This window comes from Diadema antillarum, unplaced genomic scaffold, assembly GCF_040938485.1.
Source record: "Diadema antillarum isolate AM-2024a unplaced genomic scaffold, OU_Dant_1.0 seq00002213_RagTag, whole genome shotgun sequence".
Classification (NCBI taxonomy): domain Eukaryota; kingdom Metazoa; phylum Echinodermata; class Echinoidea; order Diadematoida; family Diadematidae; genus Diadema; species Diadema antillarum.
In genome coordinates, this window is record NW_027272847.1 from 59,074 (window position 1) to 72,029 (window position 12,956).

At 35.6% G+C, this 12,956-nt stretch overlaps 1 protein-coding gene across 1 annotated transcript in view; it reads right to left on the bottom strand.

The window, feature by feature from the left end:
* LOC139714269 (E3 ubiquitin-protein ligase Su(dx)-like) overlaps window positions 1–7,538 on the bottom strand; it is a 64,236-nt gene extending 56,698 nt beyond the window's left edge. The window contains exon 1 of the mRNA XM_071625986.1: window positions 7,427–7,538. The gene's annotated coding sequence lies outside the window, so the exon portion shown is untranslated. The remainder of the gene's footprint in view (window positions 1–7,426) is intronic.
* Between the last annotated feature and the right edge of the window lie 5,418 nt (window positions 7,539–12,956).

Sequence of the window (12,956 nt, forward strand, 5' to 3'; positions counted from 1 at the left end):
ATAAACTTTGAATTCCTCTTAAAATGGTATGCTCTGTACTATATTATAAATGTTTTCTTGGTATCTCGCAAAAAGTTAAAAGCCCAATTCTCATCACCACCAATACTGTACTATCCCTTTAAGCTCTGGAAATCAATTTGCTCCCCTGCTACTGATGTATATTGTACATGTATTATATTAGTCTGTAGGCCTACTGTACACCTATGTCCTACAGCCATTGTTAATGCCCACGCAATACATGTAGGCAGTTCACATAGCTCACAGAATGTTTCAGTAGTCATGTACATGCATAACAGGCATTGTTTGACTGAGGGTAAATCTAATTGTGTCATGCTCTAAGCCGTTATAATGGAGCAAACTCGGGTACTCTACCATGTACAGTGTGTTCACACTTGTGTACAGTTATTGTATGTGTCAAGTCTTATGGTGACTCTGCCAACATAGAAGCAACTAACAACTTCATGTCTGGTTTATTTGTTGTCATTTTTGTGCAGTTTGAACACTGTGTTCTGCAGTTGTATACAGTCCCATCTTTTGTGTACAATCTAATACGAGGGGTTTCATCCACCTCCCCCTATTACAAGTAGGGCAGCACATGCAATATTTTTCTGCATGTGAACAAAAAGTGAGGGCTGCCCTGCCTGCCTCTGTAATTTTGCATTTTAATTGTTGTTTTGTTGTACAGAATGCGTGCATGTTGTTGTTGCTTTTTTAGGGGGGGATGTACTATAGTCATGTACAAAAGGAAAAAATGTGAAAAAAAAAAATTGGGGACAAAAAAATCACAACCCATGAATTTTAATTTCCAAAGATTCCGCCAAGAAGATTCCGTCAAGAAGGTTCTTGACCTTGACCCCCCCTTCCCGGTCCTGCAGCCCCCCCCCCCCCCCCCCCACATACACACTGAAAAACGTTCCTCGGCCCCTGCATATTGTAGGTCAAACTCATTTTGAATTTATCTTGCCTATAATTTCTGGAATGACAGTACTTCTACAAGTACATACACAATCTCTAGTATCTTAAAGCTCCCCCAAAATGTTTGCACTTAAAATTTTGGCGCTTGTTCAGTGAAGTGCAAAATATGCACTAAATTTCTATTCCCCCACCCCCACCATCGTATTCTACGTTTACAGAAGTATTTTAAAGGGATAGTACAGTATTGGTGGAGATGAGAATTGGGCTTTTAACTTTTTGTGAGATACCAAGAAAACACCTATGATATTGTACAGAACATACCATTTTAAGAAGAATTCAAAGTTTATATAATGAAAGTCGGGTTTGGAATGACTGAAACATCCAAAAACAAAGTAAAACAAAGCGATCGTAATAAAGTGTGGGTCCCAATTGGGGGATAATACTTTGTGTGGATTTTAGGGTCACAGGGTCAAAGGTCAAAGGTCACAGGTTATTTTGCGAAAAAAAAATTGAAATTTCATGTTTTTCTCCATATCTCGCAAATGGTTCAAGGTATCTTCATGGAACTTAGTATATATGCTTGTACTGATGGGCAGTGATTATCTAGGGAAGTTGGGGTCGTGGGTCAAAGGTCAGGGGGTCAAAGGTCAAGGTCAACTCCTCAAAATATCACTACTTTCCTTAGAATGCAATATGCCTGAAGGTTTTTTTTTTTATACTTGATGTATGGCATGTATTACCCAATATATATTTTTGGGGAAGTTTCTTGCCAAAAAGTCAAAGGTCAAAGGTCAAGTGAAAGTGCTAAATTGCACTTTTTCCTCCATATCTCGAAAGTAACTCCAGGTATCATCATGAAACTTACATATTTATGCATGTTCAACCTAACTCTTTTTAACTGTGAGGTCAAAGGTCAAAGGCCAGGTTTAGATAATGCTATTTTCCCATTTGATACTGAAATTATACTTTTCCTCAATACCTTGAAAATTACTCAATGCATAAACTTATAAAAGGGTCAAAAGTCAAGTAAAAATCATCAGTTTCCCAAATACCTGCACTCTGACATTTTAATCATTCATCCAATTGAACCTAGTTCTAGGAAAGTGAACATTCAGCACATTTGTGTCAAACCTGTCCTTTTAATATTTTGCCAGTTGTGTGAAACTGTCATCACACATTGTCAAGACATTGTACTATAGACCTATTAGGAGAACCATGCATTATGGCGGAGGCATATAAGTAGCCGTAGTGATATGTCTAGTTGGATATATTAGCCATTTCAAAAACAATTTTCATCAAATAAACGTTGAATTCCTCGTAGAATTACATGCTCTTTCATATTTCATAAGAGGTTTCTCACTATCTCACCGAAGAAATGTGAGAAACCTGAAATTAGGTCTCAACCGAAACTGTACGATCCCTTTAAGTGTCAAAACCAAGGACTGCAGCCTGCAGCTTTATGTTTCATGATACCCACAGGACACAATGTTCATTCATGATTCAGAACTGGTATTCAAACAATCATGCCGCATCTAACTGATTTCATTCCAAGCATTCACTGAGCTGAGCTGCTGACATTTCAATCAAAGTCACATTCTCCTCATCGATAAATTCGCCTACCCTACGTGTACAAGATGGTCAAATCGGCCAACTCGACGGCCACTGCTTGCAACAAAGAGGGTTCACGGTTCACCGAAGTGTTCAAACTCCTTGAAATAAAGCTATATCTGTACACAATACAGTGTTACAGCCTACTGAGCAGTAACAGGTAACTGTATACTTTTTATGTACATTATAAATTAGATTGGACCTCTAGCTAAAGCTAAGGCACAGTTCTGTACCTGTGACATAATAAAAGCCCTACCCATTGTTTGCTAGCAATAACAATATCTCTGTTCACTCTTTTGTTGCTTGCACAATGACTGCTTGCTACAATGTACGATGTCTCTGTTCAGTAACGTTATGTCTCTGGTCTCTGCTATCAAGTGCAATTCCACACTATTTTTAAGACGGCTGTTTAAAAATAGTTTAGAACAGAGTGATAGAGGTTTTCTCAAATCAGACGTTGTACCCTGTACACAGAAAGTAATGAATTTTAAAGTTTCATGGTTTTTAACCTACATGTAACAGTGATACAGGTAATAGTGGCAAACGCATACAGTACAATCCAATCATAATGAACATGGTTGCAACAAAACTCTACAACGAAACAAAAATCGAGGTCTAAAAATCATTATTCCATCTTTATATACTTTGTACTATTCAGCTATAATGAAAGAAAACTGCCAGTCCCCAGTATTTTGCTATTGAACAGGAGTGCACTGTACTCAAATTACAAGAGATAACAATTACATGTACAGTGTACAGTGTATGTAAGTTGATGATGTCACAGTTTCACAAGTTTCCTACTGATCTACACACAAATCTTCACTCACAACTTTTTGTTCAATGTTGTTCATGTTGTTTTTTTTCACATGATATCAATTCCAACAATAACCCACCTTACCATAGACATGATCTTGTTCATTAAGCTGGTAATTGGTACATTGTAACTTGTTTTATTTTATTTGGTTGGTTTTAGTTGTCTTTTTTTTTTTTTTTTTTTTTTTTGGGGGGGGGGGGGGGGGGGTAATTATGACCGTATCTAATGTGTATTGTAAAACATTGTCAAACGCACAGAAAGTTGGTATCGCATTCACCATCCCCTTTCATAGCTAAACTGGGTTCCCGTGGTCAATACATCTTTGTCTCTAATTTGTCACTATTCATAAAAAACCCAATAATAATAAAAAATAAATATAGGCAACTTTTGTTGAATTACATTGTATACTACACCTTATTTCATGTCCATTAATATTCAAATGCAATTCAAAAACTTGGCTTTTTTTTTTTCGTATACAGCTATGCAGCACAAAGGAATTAAATGGATATGAGCTGCTTTACTACTGTTGCATTATTGGCAATATAAATGCACATTAAGAAAAATGTTTGTGTGTGTGTGTAATAAACAAATACCTAGATTCTTTCTCCCTCTCCTCTTTTTTTTTCTTGTTTTAATTTTATGCATATGTCACATCTATAGGCAACCTGATAGAACAACATACTACATTTTACAGTGAATTGTGAAAGTAAACACTTCATTCATTCTTACGATCTAATTTGCAGTCAAAAGAGAAATATGACTTACACACAACCTTACATATATGTACTAAACACGTAAGTACTATCAAAGCCAACACACACTTTCTATTTTTATACATCTCGGGGTCTACAAAAGAAATCTTCATACTCTCCCTTCCCTTGAGAGTTAATCACACAAAACAAAAGTGCTAATTAAGGAGGATCTAGACTCTTCCTTTACAGGAAGGACCTAGGTAAACATTACTGTGTCTCAATTACTTTAGTTATAAAGAACAAGTTTGTACCTTTCCTGCTCTCCTCTGCCAAGTCAATATCATTTCCTGCTTGTGTTGCAAGTAGTGTGACTTGCTCACTTGACTTGGCCCATGGACGAAATAAAATATTCATAATCTGGTGGGAGGGGAGATTAGGGTAGCCAACTTGCATTACACTATACAGTGTACCTCTTCTCCTTCTTTTTTTATCTCCATGATGAAACTCAACTGTCATAAAAATTGCTCAGCCACCTTTACTTTGATGTTGCACACAGGGCAGCTGTTTGGTGTTTTTTTTTTTTTGGTTTTTTGGTTTTTTGGTTGTTTTTTTTAATGCAACTCTCATGCTACTGGTGAAAGTGCACTGATAGGACTTACTTGTATTTCAAGAGTGCCCCTGCATTATAAGCTTTTTCAAGTTATTGATGAACCATCAAAAACTAAATTGTATTCATCTTTGGTATATTACTTATGATCAGCAGAATTGGGTATGTTCCTGCTTACATGTAAAATGACTTTATGTATCTAAAGGCCAATAGATGTAATCAACATGTGCATGAGGAATAAACAAAAAACTTTTGGTTTGTGCCATCACAACATTTTTTTAAATAATTTATCTATTTATTCATTTATTATTTTTTTTTGATTGGCAGAAATTTCAAGGAATATAATTTAACTCGTTGAAGACGAGTCCCTACTCGAGCAAGCGTCTGTGGGAAATGTGTATTGCAGCAAAATCAAACCGTCCTCAATAGGCGTTTTCACATCAGCCCGATGTTTCCAAATAGCGCGCTATTTTCTGACTTGGGAAGTAAAAAAATATCTTGAGCTTGGATTTTTATCGGGCTGATGTGAAAACGCCTAATGGGTTAATTCGCACTGTTGCTATCATTCAACATCAATGTACAAACACCTGGTATGTAAATTATGAGTTCACCACTACACTTAGCAGGGCTGGCAGAACCATACAAAGGAATACATAAGGTGCCACCACTTTGCCCCCCCCCCCCACACACACAATCAACATAAAACACAAAACAAACACACAAAAACGTCTCACATCAGATTCTAAATATATGTTTAACTGCTTGGTGTAGTGGTCAGCATGTACAGTAGCACAGCCACTGACTGACTCAGCCTGTACTGATTCACCAGGGTCCCTCCTCACAAAAGGAACTTTCTTGCTCTCTGTTTTTTTCTCTCTCTTTCAAAAGAAAGAAAAGTATCTCATTGGTAGATATGTCAAGCAGTACAACCTGTAACTGTAGATCCTACTTAATAATTAGAGGTCAAGTCTTCATGTATACTACAGATTATCACTTACAATAAGTTGTAGATATGCTCTACAATTTGTATGTTAGTAGTGTAATTGGGTGTCTTTGTATGCTTCCACACTATGGTATTACTGCCCGGCATACTGGACAACATGGTAATTCCAGAAGCGCAAATCTCTGCGTAATAATGACATTCAATACGCACGGGACTTCAAAGACCAGCCTTACGATACTGAGCACTGAATGAGCCAAAATTCGCAAAAATGTGAGACACGAATGTAGAAATGCCAAGAAATTCACATTTCACCTCAGATTTTTATAGAAGAAGATGTCGATTTATCACAAGACTTTATTGCGTAAATTGTTCGAAATGTTCATGTTAGATCTTTTACAATACCATAGTACTGGGCCTCATTTGCCAATCTTTGTTGTCCGCTCGGTACGAATGTGCACAATGCATCATGGGTACATGTATGAATTGTGATTCTGGTACAAGGACAAGATGTGAAAGACGTCAATTATTCCATTACAAAAATTGTGTCTAGAGTTATAATGCGATTTTACACTGCACTTAAAGATAACTTTTTGTAGAGGGGCTAATTTGAGAGTGTGCATTTTCCAAAAATTGGAGTGAACAATGTACATAATCTTTTTTACATAAATTTGCTTAATTCGTATTAAGTTTTCAAGACTTTTTCAATTTTCTGCTGCAATTTTCAGGACTTTTTCTATTTTTTTTTTGGCCATATTAAATTTTACTGCACAGAATCTTACAGCTTGTATTACACAGGTCTAGAGTATGTGGAATTCAGAGCAACAGAAAAAAAGCATCTGGCGATACGAAGGACACTCTCCTGTCAGAATCACAAAGGGGTTGCCTTCTGAACACCTGGTGTTTACTCTGCTTTTCATTACCAAACCACTGTAAACGAACATCAACGTACAATTTCTATCTTTTCGCCGTCCCCACCACCATGCCGCTGGATGTAGACTCTAAACTAAAAGTTATGTCCTAACAACACAACACTCAACAGTTTGCATTTTATCCACATGCCACACAACCACATTGACTGGAGTCATTGCGAATCTACTTTTAATGTTACTGTGCAAAGCTGTGTTCATTTTTACAGCAGAAGCAGACTTGTGTATTTAGACTCTGCATTGACTGGGGAAGAGAACTCAACTGACAAGTAAACTAACGTTACATGTACGAAGTAACAGTTAGAATCTAGGCCTTGTAACATGTTATGTTATTACTTTCACTCCAAATTCCAGTTAACATAAATTTACAAACATAAAAAAAAAACATTGTCATGATTGTCGTTGACGTTAGTAAGTGGACCTCTCCTGACTAACGTAAATACTTTAAAACGTTACAATTTAACGTTACACATACCAAAGTCAAAGAATTTCAAAGAGAATAAAACGAAGGGAATATTTCTTCAACTTCGGCTGCTACACTGCTCCCTCCCGTAGGCGCAATACATAAATAGACTAGATGTTCTATATATTTTACAATGCTCTTTTTCCAATCGCTATCTCTTCCATAGACAACACTGCGACTGCACTGCATGGATATGTACGTAGATAACTATAACCAGGGTCAGGGAGGTGTCTCTCTTACACCTCCCTGCTATAACGTCAGTGTAGCCTATTTTTACACACTGAGAATGTACACAGGCAAAGCAAAAGTCGATTGAGACCCAACTGACCACACGAAGAAACATTCGTCGAACGAATTTTAAATCCCACGGAAGTGGTAAAATTTTAACCTATCAAAGTGCATGTTTTGCTAAATACGAGTACAAGCAGCATGTAAATACATCTTGCCGACATACGTACCGATTCTCAGGTCACAAGCTGTTGAACATAATTATAAATTCATTTAACAAATAGTCCAGTGATCATGACTGTTCGTTGTCTCCGGTATTCGTTTCAATGGGTTACATGTAACAAACACAAAATACGTGGGGGTTGGTCTGCCTGCGCTGCGTTCCGTTTATCGTACAGTCAGTTCCAGTGCCAGTCACAAGATGGATTCGTTAAAAAATAAAGAGATCACGTGATCAACTCACCGATGACGTGATGTTCCGGTGCTCTCAATAGAGGGCGACTTGACAGTTCCAATTACTCGTACAACGAAGTTGTCACCACGTTACCTTCCAATGGATTTTCATCATTATCCAGTATTTCTTTCTTCTTCTTTCTTTGTCTTCGTACAAGAAACTGCAGCAAAAAGGATTTCCTGTTATCTAGGAGTTTCATCTTTGAAGATGCTTTATTTTACGCAAAACTGCCGGGTGGGTGGGCTTGATCAGCCATGATCTCCGTATATCCACCCCACCCCACTAATGGACGATGTCGGAAGATGGTCTTCTTTCCGAAGTAAAGGACGAATAACACAAGAAAGAAAAATTAACGTCTAAAACGGGCCAAAATATACCTTGATGTACTGAACCATAAAAGTATCAACTAAAGTGCAAAGTATGCAGATTTATTTCCATATTCATATCTATACTCAATTCAATTCAATTCAAATTCAAAGGTTTTATTTTCACTTCTTTCAACAGAATGTACAAAAAGTATTCGACATGCGTTTGAAGTAATGATACATTATATCTATGTATCTTGTATCTGTGTAACTCGTATCTATATGTCTATATTATTCATTATTATCTATGTAACTTGTATCTATATGTCTATATTATTCATAATTATCTACATCTGGGCATTTCCACGGTAACTCACGTTACATTTTGAACTCAAAATTAGGTCGTTGAGATCAATATCCTTAAAACCTAATTAGTGATATGAGTTACTATTATATGTGAATGAGTATCATGCACCTCCATCCTACCTCACAGCAACATTACATCCACAGACTCTTATGAGAACTATGAGAAAAAACACTACAAATGTCGGTAACTCACGTTACATAATTTGGACATGCAAAAATTTGGCATGTCTTATATTCAAAAGTTTCCTCAAACAAGAAACAGAGAGACTTTAAAGTCTATTGTGTCAAAGTCATGGACTAACAACATACATCACAGAGTATGGTAAAAATTCAAACTGTCTTACATTCTCCAGGTATCGTCATGTGAAGCGGTAACTCACGTTACGGTAACTCACGTTACAGTTTGTCCACATGATCACAAGACGATTTTTTGTCTTAATAATCCAAAGAAAACTTACCAAGACAACTTTTTTTCACAAACAAACTCCATGAATAAAGAATCTAAATTGATTTGAACATTGATCTGACAGTAATTAATCCCATTCTATCCATGAGATTACCAAAAGGCAGGAAACTTTACATTTAGAATACCAACTTGAAGATAAATTTCATTTTTAATTGAGTCATTTTCCAAGCTTTCATTTGTACTGAGACAAAAATTGTATTCAACAAAATGATATGAAACAGAGTCTATTTCATTAAATTACACTCTTTTCCAGTTAACAAATGCATCAGAAATTGAGGATTTAATTGAGAATTTGATTTGATTGTTTTTTTATTTTACTAGATTTAAATGGATTTCAGGCTATCTAGATAAAACAAGTCATCCATAAACTATTCCATTTAATACACTGAGTCACGAGACTAGAGACCTGTACATGTTAGTCTGTGGAGAGTTTAAAGGTTCAGAAATGAATATTTCAATAAATCTTTTAACTTTTAAACAATATATATTATATTTTATATTCCAATTATTTGATAATTGTTTGAATAACTCGATAATCAATTGTTTGTATGTTTGATTTGTTTACAAATTCTTATACTAAACTGGTACAGAAATTAGACTTGAATTACAGAAACTGCAGATAAATTTTAGTTATCTGCTACCAGTATTGATCAGTTTAATAAAACATGTTCATAAATGTTTAAGCCTTAAAAAACAATGGCTGTGGTCTATGAAATGTCAAGTAGCCATAATTTAAATTGTACATACATGTAAAAAGTATACCAGTTTTTTCTAGAGTAATCAAGCAGACTGAAGCAGTAAATCCCAATGAAAAACATGAATAGTTAATATTTTGTGATCAGGAGGCTAACTATTAATATCACAAAATGTTGATAGTTTGCTTTAAGGTACATGACTGTCCAGCTCTTGAAGAAAATGTCTGATAATGAGGTTCACATTCAACAAGTTTTTGGTAATAGATCAGCATGTAAAGTAAATTATAGTAAACATGGAAAAGTTTCATTGTAGGATTTTGCAACAATATAGCTAAAACCTCAGAGTAGAATAGTATAAAACACATAAGCGTGTCAAATTCACAATGTTCAGTTCTCAAAAATCTCAGAAAAAACAGCAGGAAGCGAGCTCCAATCTTAAAATTCTGTTCATTCATGTACAGTGTAAATGTTTCAGCCTCATAAACAATGGCTTTGGTCTATACAGGTAGGTATAAACTATGAAATGTCAAATAGTAATCACTTGAATTACAAAAACAAGAACTTTTCAAGAGTAATCATGCAGTGATTATCCCAATCAGGAGGCTATTAATAGTTATCACAAAATTTTGAAAATTTGCTGGAACAAGGTCCATGCAGCTTTAGAAGAAATGTCTTTTAACAACTTTTGTAACAGATCAGTATACATGCACTGTAATATTAAATAGTAAATGTGGAACAGTTTCTTTCAGAAGTTAACATGTGATGAACATGTGTAATTGATACATTGTACATGTAGACCAGTTGGTTTGGTGATAGAGAGAGACCAAGAGAATAAAAATCTACTGGAAATAGAATCTTCATACAAGAGTTCAGTAATCATGTACTCATTGGTTACTTACAATCACAACCTTCATATCATTTCTTGGTATTAAAGAAAAATCATGTTGGTAACTCACGTTACATTGTGGTAACTCACGTTACATGGTAACTCACGTTACAATTTTAAGACCTCTGTTATGAGAATTTGAAGCAAAGACTATAAGTCCCATCATATTTCTTGGATGTGTGCTGCATAGTTATTTGATAATCCAAAATACCATGTCTCAGTTGGGCATAGTAAAATTGCTAGGTTAAAAAGTTCATGTTTCGGTAACTCACGTTACAGCAGCTTCTCGAGCTATGTAAGAGCACGCTGCTGTCCGAAGTACATATCTTATATCGAGGTCTCCACTTTATTTACTGCTAGATCAACATATTTTTGATTTGTAAAACCAAACAAAGTTTGATTTGAGCCTCAAATATAAAAAATTATCACAAAGAGCAACAGAAATGCATTCTTAGGAATTTTTAGGTCAAAAAATGCTTTCTGGTTTCAAAAGGTATAAAAATGCACAAAAGGGAACTTTTCCTAAAGGTAAAGTTGGTTTCACACACTTCAAACTATGGCTAACAAAGTAAGATTATCAGTTGTCCTGAAATATGCGGGTAAAATTTTGGTGGTCATGTCGCACAACTCACGGAAATGCCCATCTATATCTAAATCTATCTATCGCTGTTTCTCTCATTTATCACACACTCAGCAAATAAAGGAAAGTAAACACTTTTTCGAGTTCAGAATATTTTCATAGAATATTTCGATGAAAATCAATGTATTATATATCATATCAAAGGTAATTTAATTGACTATCAACCTAGTAGGTCAATATAAAGGGAAACGTTTGGGCATGAGTGAACACGTTCGTTTTTGTCCTCCAAGGCATAAAAGTAAATATTGCAAAAATTGACATTAATATTTTTGTCTTTCATTTACAAGTGCCCTTCAAGATAGCAATGATAACAAAAAACCAGTTTAACATAATGAGAGACATGAATGAAATAGTAAAGAAAAAAGTTTTGTTTCCCTTTATCCCTTTATAACATCAAACAAAATCAAAGTTGCTGTTGTTGTGTTTTAAAGAAAGAAGAGAGAGAAAAAGGGGCCTTATAGAACACATAATTTGCCCCAGACAATACTGACATAAATCAAACATGAATATTAGACGTGGTTATGTCTCCACGAGGGAGCTCATAAAGTCTCCACGAGGGACCTCATATTGGAAGTCTCCGCAAGGGAGCTCATATTGGATGTCTCCGCAAGGGAGCTTATACAAAATAACTCCACAAAGGAGCTTATGCAAATTTTAATTATTATGGTAGCCTTTATTGATATTTTGGGCTTCAAAGATATCATAAAGATCATAGGTATATTTTTGCAACTGAATTCATGTTTTTCATTGTGTTAAATTTGTCTTTTGTTCTTAGTGTTTCATGGAAGAGCATTTACGCATGAATGGCAACTTGCTCTTTTTTTGAAATTTTTACTTTTGTGCCTTGGGTTAAGAGGAAAACAAAGGTGTTCACTCATACGTAAAATTTCCCTTTTTATTGACTTACCAAGTTGATAGCCAATTAAATCACCTTTTATATGGTATGTAATACATTAACATTTAGCAAAACATTTTATGAGAAATAAACTTGAAAAAGTGTTTACTTTTTTTTGTGCTGAGTGTATGTCATACGTATAGAGAGGGCAGCGTTGCCAGGTTCCATCAGAACAAAATCCTCAAAAGGCATGTGAAAAATCACCAAAAGTCATAAAAAATCACCAAATTTGAAAAATTTTAGTTTCGGCTTCAATTTCAAGACAACTGACGTCAATAAACCTGCAAACACTCTGCATAATTGCATTGCGCGAGTCTCGGTGCAATTTACGCCGCGCCGTATACACATTAAATGCTTATGAAATCTTTTATCTATGGATAGTATTCAGTGTGGGAGTGACAAAATATGCACAGATTGTTGTTTCTACAGGAAATTGTAATGTGTACATGTGTACTTGATCGCGATATAAGGGGAGAACTTCGGGCAAAATGCATTTTCGTTTTCATTCAATCACCAAAAAATTACCAAAAAACACCAAATTTTGATTTGGTTACCAGGCTAAAATTTTGTCACCAAACAATTAAAAAATCACAAAATTTCACCCTTTTTGGTTACCAAAATCACCATCTGGGCCCCATTTCATAAAAAGTTGATATGATAGCAACTCTTGCTGGAATGACTATTGTCATAGTAACGACAAGAATCCCGCTTCCTGATTGGCTGTTGCTATTGGAAGTTGTCATTCCACCAAGAGTTGACATACTAACATCTTTTATGAAATGGGGCCCAGGCAACGCTGATGAGAGGGAGGGAGATGGAGAGAGATATAGTATACCTGCTATAATTCACATATGTGCACATTTTGTGCTTTCTCGTCATTGGCAGACCAGGGGAGTTTCATAAAGTTGTTCGTAAAGTTACGAACGTTAAGAACGACTGATGATCAGTTCTTGTGCTGGATTATGGAAATTCTGGTGAGTATAGCACATCAGAACTGATCACCAGTCGTTCGTAACTTTACGAACAGCTTTATGAAACAGGGCCCAGGTCTGT